The 19,440-nt window shown below is 46.7% G+C and overlaps 1 long non-coding RNA gene across 1 annotated transcript in view; it reads left to right on the forward strand.

The window, feature by feature from the left end:
• Positions 1-10,256: 10,256 nt before the first annotated feature.
• Positions 10,257-19,440, forward strand: part of LOC125940195 (uncharacterized) — a 191,840-nt gene continuing 182,656 nt past the window's right edge. Inside the window, exon 1 of the long non-coding RNA XR_007463426.1 lies at positions 10,257-10,396. This is a non-coding gene — a long non-coding RNA (uncharacterized LOC125940195). The remainder of the gene's footprint in view (positions 10,397-19,440) is intronic.

A 19,440-nucleotide genomic window follows, 5' to 3' on the forward strand; every position in this document is an offset into this window, starting at 1 on the left:
GCATATCCACTTGAAATGAATTTCCAGGATTACACCAGTTTCGAGATATTATTTCACAAAGTGTGGGACGAAATACATGGGGTTTCACTTACTTTTGTGCGTCAATGTATAAAACAGCATTTTAGTAAAAAAGTAGGTGGAACAACACTGCATTTTTACGGCGAGTTTGATGGCGCATATCTCCAAACTGGTGTCATTCTGGAAGTTAATTCCAAGTGAATATGTCTGACAAGCTCACCGGCTACAATTCGAAAATTGCTATATGTGTCGTAAAGTAATTAACTAAAAAGTTAATTAGTGAATTTTTGTTAATTAGGAGTATATGTGTTTCGATTTCTCATGCTACTAATGTCCGCCTCATCGAATAACCCAGCTCAATGATAAGCAGTTATGCTACCTGCCATAGGCGATTTCTAAAAAGTCCGTAAAACTTCAAAATGTACACCCTGTACGTTCGTATGGGTTTATTTGGAATCACACGGGAATGTTATATTACAAAGATACGGGGCATGTGAGCTTTCTTCTATGCGATCGTCACGGTAGAGGTCATTTGTGTCAACGCTATAGCTCGAGGTGCATAGTGGATATTTAGGCACCCCCTCGGCCCCCTAAAAAGAATTACGCACGTGGAACTGAGTTTATGTATGACCATGAGTATGCAGTGCCGACTTCGAGCTTTCACACCCTATCTAAAGCACAGAAGGAAGGCTCAGGTAGCCCAAAGCATTCTCGTACAAGGAAACATGCCTGACGCCACAAATCCACGTGATTTACTCACAATGCCGCTCGTGAAGGCGACGCGGCTTCTCCCACTAAGACTCGCGCGACCCCGATTATATATACCTAAGACTCCGTCGTTGATTACCTCACACCTTCCTTTCGTCAGTGAGCCGCAAATTGCATTTTTTTTTCTCGTCTCGTGACCACACCTTATACCGGAGCCGTACATCAGGAAAGCGCGTGACCTGCACGAAAACACGCCCACTGTAGGGCCGAGCTCATCGATGACGCGCAGTGAAGGTAAAACTAGCTCGGAAGGTTGCAAACGCACGCACTGTCCTTTCGGAAGAACGTGCGTGGAGCACGTTCTTCGTGCGAAAGCGCTCTCAAGATTTACAGGTTATCAACGCCCGGCGGGCCCACCCAAAGCGGTGCTGATGGTATCCCCAATCAGGACCGCTTCGGTAATGCCTAAGGTGTTTTCACCCAATGGACATTGCGCGCCCTCTCGAAGCCTGATGGAAGTTCAAGGCCAAATCTACTCAGCCAGTGGAGGGACCTAAAGACTTGCGGACCAAAAGGTGGGCGGAACAGCGGGTGGCGCTAAAATGTAAGTCAGTAATTAGTTATGGTTATCCCTGTCCGAAATTGGCGTGTGCACTCGGAGATAGTACGCTGTGAAAGGCTCCCGAGGAATAAATCCCAGAACACCTAGGGTATAGCAGCGCGATGCCAAAGTAGATGAACAGAAGCGAGACCCAAAAGGCGCACCGCTCGTGATCATTATTTGTCCCAGCTCCCAAGCTTCGATAAAGATAACCCTTTCACTACTCGACGCTTTGCAATGCCCCATTATTGAGGAATAATGGAACAAATTACAGCACTATCAGGACGAATAAAAAGTGAAGTGCACAAAACGGGTTCCGATTTCTGATTTAGTAGCTCGTTAGAACGAAAGAGAAGTAGTGTTAGAAAGAGCAAATCAAGCAGAAAATGTTTTTTTCTCACAGAAGCTTTTTAAAGGACTAATCAGCAATCAACCACAATGAGGGCTTTTCAGTTATTCTGGTCAGCATTAGAAAACCAGAGCCACAAAAGACGGAGCTGTTCAGAGTCGGAACTGCTCGGATGGTGACCAGTATCATCATAAGTACAACCTTCACTAACTCTGCGCTTAATTAGCAATTGGGTGTTTTACTTCTTGCTGCCCAAGTTTATACTCCCTTTTTTTTTTCATCGCCAACTCACATGCGTCCTTGCTTGACACTCGGAATCCGTGCTCGTAAAATGCAGAGTATACTCATGCAAGTTGACCATGCACTGTCGAAGCAGCCGACAATTCGCTGCCGTTATCAGTAACGGCCCTGAAAGACAGTACGATTGCAAATAAGTTTTGATCTTCAGTTAGCGTTCGCATTCCTCGTGAGCTGCTTAATAAAGATGCTTTGCAGCCAAGAGATAAAAAGCAATAAGAAGAAACAAAAAAAGAGACGGAGGTTGCGGGAAATAGAATGATGTTTTATTTATACCTGAATAGAACTGCATATTATAGAAAGTACGCAGCAAAAAACACTCCTGCGCCGGTTAACCTATCTGCCAGCAGAACTCACTAAGTCGTTTAATGAGAAGTTACCACAGCCTTCACCCTGAGACCTTCACATCAAGGCTGTCTATATACCAAGGAGGACAGCAGTCATTGAATTGAGACGAATATGAGCAAATGACTCTCGTTATGAGGCATACTGTGGGACAACAGAAAAAAAAATGGGGCAAACAGGACCGGGGGGGGGGGGGGGGGGGGTAGTTTGGGTTGGAGGCTGCGGTGGTACTTTGCTCCTCAGCGTATACGTATGTACAAGAGAACTACCCTAAGCTTAGAGTACGTGTCATGACCAGCACGGTGACGATGAGGTTTAAGTATCTATAATCTGGAGAAAGCTCATAAGCCCCCTTTGCTTTCGCCTATTCTCTATATTTCAAGGATATAAAGTATCACCGGAAATAGGCGAAAAAAAAAAAACAGACGCGATAGGATTAGGTAAGTTACACAGAATCGACAAGACTATACAGAAAGAACATCCAAGCTTGATCAATTAAGCGAGAACGATAAATTAATCATTTTGTTCACTGGAAAGGAAAGAAATGTGATTAATTTGAACATTTTTGCAGAACGTGCAACAAATTAGAACAATAGCTTGCAGGTGGTTTAATAAGCGATGTTGTGTTTATGAGAACTGCTTCTCATATCAGTGAGTGTATGATGACTGAATATCTAAGCCAGGAGTAAAAATTACACTCCAATAAAAACAACTAGATAGAACAGAATCTCATCGAAATGAAAAAAAAATAAGCAAAACGCAGGAATTGAAACCTTCGAGGACAAATTACGTGTCACATATGGGTACGTCTGAAATGTTTCTTGTAAATAAAGTAACACTAGCTATGTCACATGGCTAACTCAAAGAACAAATGATAGGATGCTCAACCTTTCCGGTGGCGTATGTCGCAGGCAATCGCGTCTTCTCTCGGCGTCAGGTCACGCGGTACTTCTAACAAATCATTCACGCAGAGTAGAATACTTCACGGTTATCAGAATTATGCTCTTTCATTTGTCATTCACAAGTGCTTCTGATTGGTTGCACGATGTATTGATCTTGTGTTGACACGCATGCTAAGTATCTATTACTTTTGTGTTGCCAAGAATATAACCTTTCGACGTCCTCATGCGGAAGCTCTAACCTTTTTTTACATGCTTTGCTGTGATTGTGCTATTTTTCGTTATTTGGAATCCTTATTTAACTGGCTCTGATTTTCATTTGCAGTACCACTGTCGACAGCCTGTAAAAAGAGCAGGGATCCCTTCGAGCTGGCATGTATGACCAGCTGTTTATCCATGTGCGTAACATTTTTGCGACGCAGTAAAAATGCAACTAAACAAACATATAAAACAAAATGTATTGCACAGTTCGGTCGTGGCCACGTTGACTCGAAGTGTCCAGAAGCTGCGTTTCCGGCCAACGGTATTACGAATTCGGTGCAGTCGGAACAGACTTCTGACAACACCGAACGCGACCGACTCATCCAAGCCACACCTGGATCTTCAGTTTGAAAACACCAGCATCCACTGCGCACGGAGTTTTTACTATAGAACGTACGACAGAGGTCACAGAGCAGCCGAGTCGGCCAGATCTTAGACGCGCTTAAAGGTGGAGCTTGTTTCGAATACGACCGGCAAAGGCCAGGGACCTCTTCCAGACCAAGTGTAGTAAAATAAGTAGCTGCTTTTTTTTCTTACGTAGCCGAGATGGTCCCACCTAACAAGCCATTCCAAGCATGATCAAGCAAAACCTAAATCTAAGGAATAATAAACACACCGAAGCGGATGGGTGGGTGCTCAATTATAGTTCCGGTGCACGACGTTTCAAGAGCGCCAAGAGTCCCTGGATTATGCAAATTTGAGATCGCGGGAGCGGCGCTGCTCCAATGACCCATTGATCTGGCCACCCAGTACAACCATTGCAGAGGGGACGACGCCGACATGAGTGTTAAAGACGTTGTCGTGCCCAGATCTGTAGTATAGCAGTTGGCGTGTGCATTGCAGATCGCGCACACACACGCACGCACACTAAGCATACAGCGCGCACAAGCGCAACACCTGGAAAGTCACGAGCTCACGGAATCACGTCTAAAACCCACAACCTTGAAGCGCTAGCAACCCGTTCTTGTTCGTCTTCTTGCGTATTGCACGTTTTATGTTTTGCTCACCTCGATATGGTCCCCTCTAAACTTGTCCAGTTACCTGCGTTTTTATTCGACGAAATTTAAAGGAAGGGCTGTATTAAATGGTGCTGGTCATGAAAATAAGTATAAACAAGATAAAAGACAGCGGTGAGCGTAGATTCTGTGGAAGTTAGAATAAAAATGCGAGTCGCTGAACTAGGCATGGAACCGCAGACAAAATAAATATTTTAGTCTCCCGTTTTCGGCGAGTCTGCCTGTCTCCCCTGCACTTTTAGTTTCCACGGTTCTTCGTTTCAATAACATATTTAATCTCACTCGGCACTGCAGAACTTGTCCTACGCCGGTTGTATATCTTGCTATAAAAGACCGCTCGTCCCATTTCGGGACGCTCTTCAGGCAACGACTGCGTCTAGTTCAACGCACCATATCTCGAGTCTTCCTCGCTCCTTAAAGGTCCGATCGATGAACATCTGCACTTGCTCCAGTGCAACGGCCGGCGGCGGTCCAGGCAATTATTCACCGAACGTTTGCAAACATTCAGACGCCGGCTACGACCTAGGGCGACGCTGCACTCGAACCATGGTTCATTAAACGTCGCTGTTTTCTCTTAGCTCTCAGGAATTCCGGGTCATTGTCGTTTCTCCACTCATTAACCCCGGCTCTGGCCTGTTTTGAACTCAAGAAAGGGCGGGGAAACGCCGCCGTCAGAGCGGTAATTAAGGCGAAGATTTAAATGGAGCTTTTCTTTTTAAATTTATGGGATACGTAGCGATATATCTTATTTATTTATTTGGTCGCCGCTGGAAGAACTTCAGTGAACATCGCTTCATTTCCGGGAAAAAAACAGGATACTAGTGCAAACTTGGGTGTATTGACACTAACGATGCTGTACGGACGACCTCCGATGTTGTAGTTATACCGTAATGATGATGACGGCGTCGACATTGCAAAAAATATGATCGGTTCAATAGGGTGATAACTTTTGTTGTAAAAAGATGCCCCCGTTAAGGATTAACGCAGTCTGCAGAAGAGAACACCTCGCAATTGGCACGGTAAGAACAGCCTTTTCCTCTCAAATTGACACAAGGGGGTTTGCCAACATCGGTTTCACGCTGCTTGCCGACATCGAAATTGCAAAGAAAAGCCGCGACAACGTTCCCAGGCCGGACGAAAAGTACGCTGTCACGAACGAGAGCGCCACAACGCCAACACCAAACCTCGTTGGCAGAAAGGGGTTATGTCCACCCCCGAGGTTTCCAGTGAGCCAGTTCTTGTTCCGTTTGCTCAACCTCTCTCAGCTTGGAGTTTCGATTTGAAAGGAATCAATACAACGAGACGGCAAGAACGTATAGGTCAGTCGACTCTCGAAGTGTCATCGGGCTAACTTATGCTTCTGATTCAGCACATTCATGGCCCGTGGAAAAGCACCATCGTTGCGTCGCGCACTGCGAAAGCAGTGCTGGTTCTCCTAAGGTCCACTGCCCTACACGTATAACTTTGGTGTGCGTGTGTGTGCGCGTGCGTGCGTGCCCAAATGTCAACCCCCTTTTAGAGGGTGCCGTATTGGACTTGTGGAAACGACTTGAGGAAAGACGATTGAACTATGCACCTTCTGAGAGATGAAGAGAAGAGAACCAAAAACATCGCTGCTGCACGCCAGCGTAGACGAATAAAACTTCAAAACACGAAACACTGAGTGTGCGGAACGAACGTCCGAGGCCATTGCAACCAATCATTGTCAAACTCTCTACAACTCCGCACACTTACCTCTTCATGCGCCACGTGCGCAATTCAAGCACGCACGCACACCGCTTGTTGATCTGTATCCTCGCCGTCTCCCGAATGCATGCTTGCGCTTCGGCTGTCGGGGACATAACCCACATTTTGTGAAAAGGGCTCACGCGAGGGTGAGAGGACATTACGCCATAGCAGGCAGTCAGTTCCATCCTTAGTTAGTTTTGTGAGCTAAGGTTAAGCTACGCAGAACCTTTGATCTTTCTTATAGACAAACTCTGGTTACCGTCGTTTAGCAATGAAGCGGAACTTAGGCGCTTCAGTCACGAATTATGACAGACCGTCGATAAGTATGCCGAAGGTGACAACTTTATTCTTTGAAACAAATTCAGTGCTCTAGACAGATGCTTTCTGCATATTTTAGGGAGCCCTCATAACTACTTAGTAAGTAGATATTGATTGACATGAAATGAAGCCACGTTGAATACACAGAGTGTTCAATTTACCCAAAGATTAATGCCAATGGTTTTTTTTCCTGGCACGGATTTGGGCGCAACTGGCAAAAACAAGCCACGTTCGCAAACGGGGGCACCACGACTGAAATGGTTATTGCAGACTGAGCACTTCAGACATGAGTACTGAAAATGCGTGGCCGAAATGCACTTGTGTGCGAGTTTTCATTTTTTTTTTGTTACAGACGTGCGCAAGGTTTGACACAGAAGACGTGTATTGTCACACAAAGACATCCAAGGTGTGCGTCTAGAGATATCATGCGTTCTTTGTGGTAAATACCACGCAGAAATATCTGTGCTATTCGACATCGCATCGTAGTGAACATTATCTCAACCAGAAACTAATTGTATACCTAAATCTGCTTAGTTCCTCGTCCAAATTTATGTATATTTTTATGGAAACACGTACACGCCTCGCTCAAAAGTTTTAGTTTCTGCGTTTGTTACCCATCTCGCACCTCCATGCCGCTGATTTACTTCAATTCGATCCTACTTAAAAATCCTGCCATCATTGTTACCTTCTTCGTCGACTTGCAGCTGTCGTCGTACACCCGCATTCGCGTTACTTCTACTTCACTGCACTCGCGATATACACGCAAATACTGGATTAAAAAAACACATTGGCCACCCTCGTAACGCGTTGCGGAAAACCAAACAATGCTGCATAACCAGCAGCCTGCAAATCGCTTCGCGTAACGTCGATTCCCCGAGTGTGTGGGATGCGCCCAATTATTACAGTGAAGCTGTTAAGGGCTCAGTCTTCGATGGTCGTGTCTGCGTGTAAAAAAAAGCTCTCATTGGGGCCGTATGCTGTATATGCGAGTGAAAGCGCGCGAGGGACGCTCGCGCTTTTACCGGAAGCAAGTGCACGGCGGAGAGCAAACGCGCCTTCTTCCGTCGCGCGAAAGGCCGTGTTGGGGGACGTGAGGGAGGAAAGGAAGGCGACGTTTAGCTGCGGCGCCAAATGCGTATCTTGTGACCGGGCACAAGGGCAGCTGGCGACTCAATCTCCCACGCGAAAGGAGGACAGCGGGAAGGCAGCGCGGGAGGGAGGGGTTGCGGCTTCTGCTCTGCGAGCAACTTGTACTTTGCGCTGCGCCAGGCGGTCGCGCGTACCGTATCTTGGAAGCGATCTGCTACACGGTTCCTACCTTTGTATGCGCTGTGCTTTCGCCGCTCAGTTTCCGTTGAAGCGATAGACCGCATGAACCTTCGCTCGATGCTGGTTGCGCGCTTGCTCACGCCAGCGTTTTGACAGCGGTTGTGTGCGGTGACACAAACAACGTGCAGAACTGTTGTTAAAGGCGGCGACGTTTTGCCCGCGTTTGCACCGAACGCTCGCGGCGTTGGTGACGTGTTTATGAAGAACGTGCCAGCCTTTGCCGTACACCATATGGCGGTGTATTGTATCGACCATAAGGCCATGGTCCACGTGGTCACTAAATAGATGAAAACCACCGGATCATATATATTTCTCATTCTTTAATAGTCCAAATAATCAATGACAACATCACATCTTAATAGTCATAATTGGTAATACATAATTCCCACAATGGTACAGCTTCGCTGGTCTTCCATATCCACTCCAGTGGAAGGGCTGAGAGTTCTTTAAAATTTATTTACCCAAGGGTTGCGTTTACGTTCAGTGTTGTGTATATAATTTTAATAGTGCCCTCACTAGTCGCGACATTCAAGTTTCCCCTTCATATGGAGACCGTGTTAGAAATGTGCGTAATGTTAAAGTTGGCATCATACCACAGGTTGTTGGTATGTCAGCGTGAAGGAGCAAACTAATGGCTACCTCACACAGAAAGAGTAGTCAAATTGCGTAACGACTGAATTACAAATTGGCAGGCAGTGCCACAGCCAACAGGAGGGAACACGAATGGCGGCAGAGTGTGGCATTTGGGGCCAGCTAAGCTATTTGCGATAACCAGATGAAAGATTATTTAAAGGTGTGGTACATAAAACACCGTAGGCCATAAAGGGCTGAAGAACGCAATATTCTAAGTGTTCAGTGATTTTTCTATCTAGCGATCTTTGATTATCAATATAGTACAGAAGCACTTGATAGTTTCGTATCCTTCGCAATAAAAAACTTGTCGAGATGTAATTTTGTGCCAATTTAAAACGTAATAGTACTCAACAACATCAGTGCATTATTTCAGTAAAGAATTTCCAAAGCTAACCTTAAGTTCTTTCCCTGACGCTGCTGCAAGAATTGCATGGCAGTTAACGATCGCAATACAACCAAGGCAGTACAGATTCTGAAGCGTGAACATAGAATGCATAGAAAGAAAAAAAATTGAAGGACACAGCTAAAGTTTAATATTAAAGTGCACAGTGTAGCTTACACGTGGATGAATGCAAAAGCATTGCGGCCACGTCAGCAGAAGCGCGGTGACATCAAGTTGCGCCATTGGCGGAGTCACGTGAATTGAGCGGCCACGTCACCAGTAGCGCCGTGACGTCACGGGACCAACGGTGTTCGTCACAAGGTGCGCACAACGCAAGGTCATGGCTTCGACTCCCACCAAAGGTCGAGGGTTCGGCTCCCAAAAAAGGTCGTGGGTTCAAGTACCCTAATTAACTTCGCCCTAATTAAATATGCCTTAATTAACCTCGTCTTAAATAAATTCGCCCTAATTAACACCAAAGGTCGTGGGTTCGAGTGCCTTAATTAAGTATATACCTTATTTAACTGCGCCTTAATTCTCCTTAATCATCAGCAAAGGTCGTTTCTTCGACTTCCAACGAAGGTCGAGCGTTCGAGTGCCTCAATTAACTTTGCCTTAATTAACATGAGAGGTCGGGGGTTTGAGTCCCACCAAAGGTCGAGGGTTCGTAGCCTTTTTGTGCCATCGTGTGGTCACGCCAATGCCGGATTTTCCGCCTTATGAGACATATAAGGCTTTATCATTAATAAAATCAGTCACTTGTGGGACAGGAGATCGCTTACCTGTTGTCTTTGGGAAATGGAAGGAAGCCGCACAAGTGTTATGATGCGCCAACATCGCAGTCTCGTCGTTTGAAATCCGAGTTTGTCTACTTCACTCGTTTCTCGGCAGCCGGAAAATTGGGATGGTTCCGAAGTTTCCCATGGACAGCCTTCCAGTGAAAGCCGAAATGGTCGCCAAGTCCAAAGAAAACGCGCACAACACTCAAGATCACCGACAGCATGCGATAGCGGCTGAGCCAGATGAGGTGAGCTGAGCCAAGCCGTTTATCAGATCATATCAGTTTGGTCTTGGCGTGGCGGAGAGCAGATTGTGTGGAATAATTTTCGCGTGTAGTCTCGCGCGATCCATAGTACTTAGCACAGGACGGGTCGGTGTTCAGGGGCGACAGCGTCCCTGTAATAGTGATAAGACAACACGTTTGCCATTGGGACAAGAATGTTGTGTCACTCGTATTAACGCCGACCGGTCTGGTGCAAGTCACGCGAAATCTCGCGAAAGTCGATGTATATATGTCTCCGAAAGCTGTCGTCCGAGAATAGGGCTGATTGCGCGTGTGACAATTCGCAAGGTTGTGTCGTAGTGTCTTCGCGCCTCTCCACCTACATGTGTGCTGTGCGGGACAAGAGAGTGCGGAAATTGTCGCCAACGCTTTCATTTGCGTCATCGAAGGAATGCACACTTCCCGTCACTAAACCACCCAGTTTGTGTCGTGCTGGAGATCACCGAGTTGTGAGTACGGTCGAAGCAAAATCCTCACCGTCGTGATCTGTCCGAGCTATAGCGCTCTTGTTTGCTCTTCATGTGGCTGTGGAAAGGATGTTTAACAGTGCAGTTTTCACTAATCATAGCCAGTGTCGGTCAACTTAAACGGAGCAAAGCGTATTTACTATAATGAACCGCGATAGAGGCGTGGCCAGTAACTACTGCGAGTTGAAGCGAGGTGCCAGAGACGGTTATGTTGAGCTTGTCTGCCTTGTTACCATTTTTGCGGCATCATTTACTCTTGCATGCGTGTTTAGAGCAAGCGCACTTAATCTCGATCCCCGTTGCTATCTGTCGCTATATCTGTTGGGAGGGCTTGATGTAACGCGGCCGGATTGTGACAGGGCAGCTGGCGACAACGCCACGACGATTGAACTCTGCTGGCGGCAGGGACGCGATAAGAACAAGCTAAATCACTCTTACACACGCTGGTCCCGCCAGATCCCGCAGCGCTCCTACAAAATATGGGCGCCAGCTATGCAAGCTCAGCTGCTTCTTGCGGGAAACTTCTGATGCCCGTCACCTCTTCATTTATATTTCTTTTTTGTTCGTAAACTTTAAGCTTAGCGCATACTTGTACGATAGACAGACAGACAGACAGACATGAACTTTATTTGGTCCTGAAGAACTACGTGGGGGCCCCCTGTGGGAAGTCCGCGACTACTACTTGTACGATAGACGCTGCATTTCTCGGACCGGCACTGAAGAACGCTAACATGTGACTTACCCACAAAGCAGAGTTACTATTTAATCGTACCCGGCACAGCCACTAAAGCCTACGGTAAAAGAGGTGTGTTACAATTTGGAACTATTAGTTTCCTCTGTGCCGCAGTCTGCATTTTTTCAAAGCCATTTGAATAGTAGCAGTGTTCTTCGTATGTTGTTTTCCTTGTGCTTTATTAAAGGCGCCCGTTATATTAAGTAATTTGCGTTAGCAAAAGATTGTGGGCAACAATTAATGCACTTCTACGCCTTATCGACAGGTTCTCATGAACTCCCGAGCTATCGGCCGTGTCCCCGCGTGAAGCAACTGCACGAACTCACGAGTCATTTATTCGGAAAGGCTTTAAAGAAAGCCCTAGCCAACACCCTTTGGTTGTAAATCTTTTCTTCGTATTTAACTATTACAGTGGCATAGAACGTCAAAAGGGTTTCTTGAAAACTTAAAACGTGAAATTAGGTCAACTAATAAGTCACTAACAAAGTACCAGTGGTCCAAACAAAACAGCGACATGGAATCATATTAGAAGGTTTAGTTTCACGTGCGCAGGAGCTTTGCGCACGCAAACGTGAGAGTTTTACGTGCGCTACGCACCGCATGCTTGGGACGCTTACAGTTTCGCGTACGCAACAGCTTTTTGCAGGAGGCCTTGAAAAAGTATAGACCGTTGTTTCCACATGTCTACTTGCGCCCTCTGCTGGCAGACATGAACGCTATTTCAGCCGAGTTCGTTCAAGAAGAGACGAAATCGGAGCCATTGCGCGATTCTCGCACCTCGCCAACAACGCGTGCGTGCTACCTTGTGCTGCGTTTTCTGCCCGATCCTAAGCTGCAAAATGCTTCCCAGCTTTCTTTGTGATCATTGTTAATTATCTGTGCTCTCGTGGACTTCGAAAAGCACAAACACGCAGCGCAGCTCACGCACCGTCGGCACGGTCGGGTGCGATCTTGAAACTGCTCTCGGCTGTTTCGAGATATCGCGTGAGCAGCTCGCAGAGCCGGTCACATAAATACGTGGGGCGCGCAGCGCAAAGGCGCAGATTTAGCGTGCGTACGTGAGACACGTCTGGGCTCCCTACGTTCTGCGCATGCGCATTTCGATCCCGTGAGATCTTCACGTACGTAGCGCTTCTACGTGAAACTAAAACTGTCTATGGTCTTTCTCTCGCGCTCGCGGCGTTCAGGACGGTGGTATTATCTTTGCAAGTACGTGACATTGTAACACTCGCCATGCAGGCAGAGGCCAGGAGACCAATGGTATTCGAATCACCTGACATTTGTTGAATAATTTTATGTGTCCCGGTGAGAATTCCGACTGGAATTGAAGAGCTGCTTTGACTATAGGTAAACGCTTGGGCTCCTTCATGGCTAGCTACTTCATGTACTTTTACACCACAAAACGATATACACAGACTGAATCGAAAATTGCACAGCCACCTCCATGTTGTTTTTTGGTTCTTTTTGTGTTCTGCTCTACGTTTTAGGTACATTTAGGATGGTACATAACAAGGCACAATTCTTTCTTTGAGCATCTTAGGCGAAATACAGTCGAACGCCTTTATTACGAAATGCTTAATTGAAGCCTCCGATATCATTCGCTATCCGGCCACATTGTTGTAAATATTTCGCACAGTGCACCTCACAATAGAACCGGGACAAAATTATTCCTTCGTTATACATGTCATTTCGTGGAAAAGCGACTAATACACAAAGATATATGGCGAATATCATCACGAATGCGCAGCCCCCACGTGGGACGTTGTGTCTCCCGTGATTCGCAGCGCGTTTGGCTGCACAACGGGCGAAAACAAGTGGACCCACCATCACGGTCTTCTCGGTCATCTGTTCTGGAGCTAGGGCAGCGTGCTGGCCTCCGCTGCTGGCACGCGCGTTGTGCGCACACAGATAAGCGTATGTTCCGAGCAGTTGTGTGACCGGAACGCACCGTAACATCCGGCTGAATCTATCTAATAATTTCTTTGGGCCCGGGCAAACGTCAAAGGTTTTTTCCTTCGTTCTCACTTCGTGCACCACTGAGGTGCGATGCTTGCAACATGGCTAACGGCGCACTTCATCTCGTCAACGTAGGCGAGAGGCCTTACTATCGAGCCAGCCAGCGTCAGCCTTCTGAGACGCCTTCAGCTCAACGCTGATCCTTGATACCGCGTTCAATGCTTTTGCCTTGGGAAGAAAACATTAGTTCTTTTTTTTATTTTCATGGGTAATAAAGACAACGCAGTGAAAACAAAAACGAAGGAAGGCATACACAAAACGCAAGTGCTTCAATAGGTGGTATTGAAATCGACGGCCCAGTTTCGGTTCCGTCTGAGTAACAAAAAACAATTTAGATAAGTGGATCGACGTGCGAAAACAGCTAATCTGATATGAGGCATGCCACAGTGGAATTTTCCGGAATAATTCTGGCCACCTGAATTCAGAAAACGAGCGTTTTTGCGCACCACCCCCATCAAAATGCAGCCGCAGGGGCCTGGATGGAACCCGAACCCTCCGAGTTCAGTAGTGCAACATCATAGTCGCTAAACTACCGCGGTGAATGCGTCGTTGTGACGGAAAAGGGGGTTACAAAGGTTTCGCGCTTAAGGTGGTGGTCCCACTCCGGCGCCACGAGCCCCCCGTTTTCAGTACTTTTGTAGTAACCGTGGCGGCTCTTCTACTTAGGGTATAAAGTTGTGGTATATACCATAAAAAGCTTAATTCTAGTAGATTCCAACTACATATAATATAAGGAAATTGATTAATGTGATTTAGAAATAAATGTTCAAGAACAAGCATGAGATACATGGTTTTTGCGAACGGTGTCTCACTTGTGACCATATTTAGAATAAACTACCGCACTTACTGCATTGCGGCTTGCTCTGTAGCTTTAGGACATATTTATCTAGTTCCTGGACGTAGAAAAATAATTTTGAGTTTTTACTTTTTGGATAATTTGCTTTTGAAAATTGCCAAATATCGCAATCTTCTGTTGTAAACAGCCCGGCAACTACATGCTCAAGGAAGCTAAATTTTGGATAAAGTAGAGTTCAAGAAATTTCCATTTGGGACGTAAAATTTCATTTATGTACCTTTATTGTATTCTTGTATTCTTGTAGCTTGTATTCAGTTTCGAAGTTCAAGGTTTAGGCATTGCTGTGTAGTCAGTAATGAACAAAAAAGGTAAACTCGTTAAGTCTTGTGATTTCGTGCAGAACTACGTGTAGAATTTGTGTCCAGACAGCTTATGAACAAGCGTTTGTAAATAGTATAAGGGCATATCTATGGACTATAAGATAAGCCTATACAAACTGTCTAAAGACGGTGTAATCGCAGTGATTCTACAAATACTTACCTCAATGCGTGCGCTACGCTTAACCAGACCTACAAATGATGAAGCACTTTATAAGCATCTGGAGAGTCTATATATTAGCGAGCTGAGACGCGACAGGGGCTTCCGTCTGTCCCATCCGATTCCCAGCCGCGCCTTCGTAATAAACGTTCGCCACTTTTACGGCCTGAAATCCCCTCCTCTTTTATGACTTTCGCGCACACTTTACGGTTTCTGGCTGGAAGTCAACGGCCGGGTTGGCCATCGTGACTAACACGCAACCGTCTGCTGTCAGCGCGTCTCCAACCAGAGTCCCGATAGCTGCCCACCTCGGGCGGTCACCGACCGTCACGGGCAATGAACGCACGGAGAAGATCAAAGCCAAAGTCTCAGTTGACTAGTTTCTCGTACTGTTAGTTTTAGTTATTCGAGCGTTTCTGCCTGCTGGGGGAACCAGCGCCGAAAATTTGTGCACCAACAGCTGCGCCGTATTTAACACACAGCCTGGGGAGCGGAGGAAGCAGTTTTCAGTAGTGCATGGCCGCAAATTTGCTTCAGCCAGTTCATCGCTCATCTCGAGGCACCATGTGTCTATAGTCTACTGACCTGGGCACGTCAGGCTCAAGCATTTCTACGAGATTCCCTATCTCTGTCTGTCCTTCTTTGTCTGTAGTACAACCCGTTCCTTCCTATAATACCCTCGTAGCCAAGACCGCAACTGCAATAAAAGCAACAGGCGCACGTCTTTGATCCTCCAGATGTCGTGCTCTTTTCGTGGTCTGTCCACTATAGATGTACTACTCTCGACGACAGAGCTAGTTAGCTTATATTGTAACGATGTTGAGGAACACAGGTTAATAAAACAACGATATTTATTCAGGACGAACCTGTGCCCGCGACTCAATGTCACTGCGGTCGTGAAGAATGCCTGGCAGTCGCGTTCTAAAACTGGCGTCGAAGCGTCTTGGACTTTCTCCTCGCGTGATACCTCGTGCGCGTGGCGCATGCGAGCCGGGTCCAACCGGCTACTTGTGCCAGGCCGCCTGTTGTTGCTGAACAACACCACGGTACGGCGCGCACAGTGTCCAATACGAAGGGCACGCTACTTGAATGGGGCCAAGTTGTCGCGGCAATATGTTGTTGACGGTCACCAACATTGGTTCGCATGAGGATTGCAAAGACGCTGAAGAGAATTAGCGCGGTGGAGTAAATAGCAATACTATTCAATTTGCATTGAGCCTCTTAATTCCATGAACGTATAGTTTCAGAAGCGTGTTACCCAGGTGTCTTAATTGCGGTTGTCTTAGCACAGCTGCACAACACACCAAACCGGGGTTAACGACAAACCGAGCATGGCAACTTGGGTTTAATTTAGAGCAGCCGAAGTTTTTGTAAATGGGACAAGGTGTGTGCCTACACGCGAGCAGAAAGCACTGGGAGGAGAGCCCTTCGCGGGCTTCCCATAAAACGATGCGAAATTAGCTGATGCGACTGTACTCGGAGTTTGTTTGAATTACGTCAGGTACCGGCTAATGAGCAAGACAGCAGCAGAAGCAGCGGGAAATTCGAAGAAATAAAAACAGAAAGCTGCGCTTAATTATGTTGTGCTGTGGTACAATTGAAACGGCTGCTGAAACGCCGGCTTATTTTTTTGGTGCGATCGAACCCCCTCCAATATAATATGTCTGCTAGCCTTCCCAGTGTAAACCACAATGTATGAAATAGAGCATGGGCAACCAGCGCTGACACTTGGCGTGCCGATAGCAGCGCCGCCGCACAGCCTACTGAGGTGGAGGAAACAGCTCTCAGTAGCGCATGGCTGCAATTTTGCGTAAGCAAATTCCGCGCTCATCTTGAGGCACATAAATACAGCTTGTGAACTGCACGCTTGAACATACAGTCGGTGACAGCCGAATAATAAAAATGCAGCCAGTTCCACGAAGTGAAATCTGTCGAAACAGCAGAGATGTGGTCGTTGAGTTTCTGCGATTGTCGCGTACGTTTCGTATTTTTCGCTGTGGTAGTCTTGGTTTTAGACCGAAGGAATGACCCCACATCTCCACTGTTTCGACAAATTTCACTTCGTGGAACTGGCTTCATTTTATTAGTGCGACATGAACATCAAGGTAGGGTAGAAAACGCTTTTATGCACTGTTTAATCCCTCCCATTGCTCGGGCTTTCGCAGGTGTCACGCCGGGATTTTTTTTTTTTTTGCCCTTTACGAGCACGGCGTTGTGATCGCTGTGCTAGACGGTCAGTGGACGCCACTCCCGCCGAGCAGCGTCCATCGTGCGAAGAGCGCGCGGCGCAAACACCTGCTAGTATACTCCGGCGCCTCTCCTCTTCTTCCGCGGCGCGCGCTTCGATTGGTCGGCTCCTCTACTCCCGGTGACTGGGACGAGAGGAGCCCTCCCGGGTCACATGACCTCTCCAGCTCTGCTACTGCGTGACGGTGCCATCATCGACGGCGCACGATCGGCTAAGAACAGCTCAGCTGTTGAAACAAGCTCCGCCACAAAACGCAGTTTACTGGCCCTTCATCTCGTGAAAGGTAGGAAGACCATCGAACAATGGATTTTACCAGATGCAGTCCACTCACAATTGTACACAACTACAACCAATTAGGTTCACTTATTTCCCTGACGTCAAGCGCTAGTGCGTGTTTGAAAGAGCAGTTTTTTTTTCGGTGCAGGTTTGTCCTTAGTGTCACTCGTTTCAAGAGAAAATGTGAAAATCTAGGGCAAGTTTTATGGTTGTTCTTGATGTGGCTGATCAGCCAGAGGTAATATTTTCGTTGGAACAACGATGTTTTATTTTACAATGAGCCCAGTGTTTACATCAGAAAAGCAGAGTCACTGAGTGGTCTCCAGTTGGCTCCACGATGTGAATGGAAATTAATTACATTGAGTTTCTGCAATACTAATTATGTGGACACTCCCGGCTAATTTTCGCCGTCGTCATCGGCGTCGGTGTTGCCGTGAGGTTCCGCATACATATAGGTATATGTATGCTACCACGTATGTATGCATATATATATATCCTAGGGCAAGACAGAGGTACATTGCTACACTATGCATTGCTACACTATGCAACCACTAAAGTTGCTCATACCAGGTCATGCGTTCTTGACTGAATTATTGCTCAGAAGTTTGAGCATGACGGCCAGCAAAGAAATGTCATGGCACATAACACTTACAACGCACGCCTTTCATCTTAAGTCTTCACAGCCTGTTAAATATAAAAAGTACAAAACAATACCTCTGTTCAAACCTGAGAGAGATGTAATTTGACAGGCGCGGCTGTTTACGGGCAGCGTAGTGGCGCCTGTGCAATGCCATTACAGACCCTGTATGGCGTGTTCAAGATTTAAGGATGCGACAAGTTACGACGCACACGCGTATGCCGCGTCCGCGTTAATCGCATCAGCGTACAGCTAGAACACCGCCCGAGAAATTGAATACGCAACGCTATAGCTTGTAATCGCAGTCAGTGCTTGACGTTTCGGGGGACACTTCCAACTTTTTGTGGGTGGAGCTCGTTCGCAATGTTTAGGTTGTCAGCGACTATAGAAGCGCATAAGGCCCTTAGAACCCTTCTGACCATGGACATAGTTGGGCTGGACCCGTCGGACATAAGCAAGCACTGCGAGCGTATGATATTGCTCATTGTGTCTTGTCGTTTTCGTGGGATTTCTACTGGATCGCGTTACACACTAACTACCGCTAAAGCCCCTGGAGGCTTTAACTACCCCAAGGGGACCCGCCGTGGTTGCTCAGTGGCTATGGTGTTGGGCTGCTGAGCACGAGGTCGCGGGATCAAATCCCGGTCACGGCGGCCGCATTTCGATGGGGGCGAAATGCGAAAACACCGGTGTACTTACATTTAGGTGCATGTTAAAGAACCCCAGGTGGTCGAAATTTTCCGGAGTCCCCCACTACGGCGTGCCTCAATAATCAGATCGTGGTTTTTGCACGTAAAGCCCCACAATTTAATTAAATTTTAATTACCCCAAGGAGGATAAAGAATGGTCGCATATCTGCTTGCTTCGAGCCTAATGAAGTGGAAAGACGATATTCTTCTGCCGCCCCCGATACGTAACCCCTCTCTTCTTTCCCCTCCCTACTGCTCACGCTCTTCCCCATCTCCTCTCACTCCTCCCATGTTGGATGCAATGGAGGTTTTGCTGAATTCAATTCAAGTTTCCCGCGTTCACCCTGCTCTCACGCCATCTGTTGGAACCTTTTATTACTGTTGACTTAAAGCCGGCTACAGAGCCGCGGCTTCAGTAGGCTTGTTTTTCACGCGTAGCGTCTCTTCGACACCATTTCTAACGCGTTGATCTTTCATTTGCAGTGTTTCATTTTTCATTTCTTTCTGTCTCTCTCGTTCTCTCTATCTGTGGTACTCTTTCTTTGTCTCTCTCTTTATTTAAATGTCTCTCTCTGTCTTTCTCTCGCTCTCAGTTTCTCTTTTTCTCGCCCATATACCGAGTTCTGTTACAATCGTTGGGACAACGCAATCATATGGTTCCCATAAATGCACGTTCTACAAGCGTAGGGCCTAGTGGTCATGATGCTCGCCTTCGAACCGTGGGTACCCGGTTTCAAATCCCGCCTCACTAAGAAGGCTTATATTATTTATTTATTTCTCTCTCTGCCTGTCTTTCTTTCTCTCTCTGCACCTCCTCTCCTCATGCTTGGTTATTTATTTATTTATTTGTTTATTTTCGGTATCCTCAATCGCCGATGCTTTGCAGAGGGGAGTGGGTAACATATAAATAAAGAAAAGGAAAGAATCTTCTTTCTGGGGTTTTACGTGCCAAAACCAGTTCTGATTATGAGGCACGCCGTAGTGGAGGGCTCCGGATTAATTTTGACCACCTGGGGTTCTTTAACGTGCACTACAACGCAAGCACACGGGCGTTTTTGCATTTCGCCTCCATCGAAATGCGGCCTCCGGGGCCG

Source organism: Dermacentor silvarum, chromosome 9 (assembly GCF_013339745.2).
Source record: "Dermacentor silvarum isolate Dsil-2018 chromosome 9, BIME_Dsil_1.4, whole genome shotgun sequence".
Taxonomy (NCBI): domain Eukaryota; kingdom Metazoa; phylum Arthropoda; class Arachnida; order Ixodida; family Ixodidae; genus Dermacentor; species Dermacentor silvarum.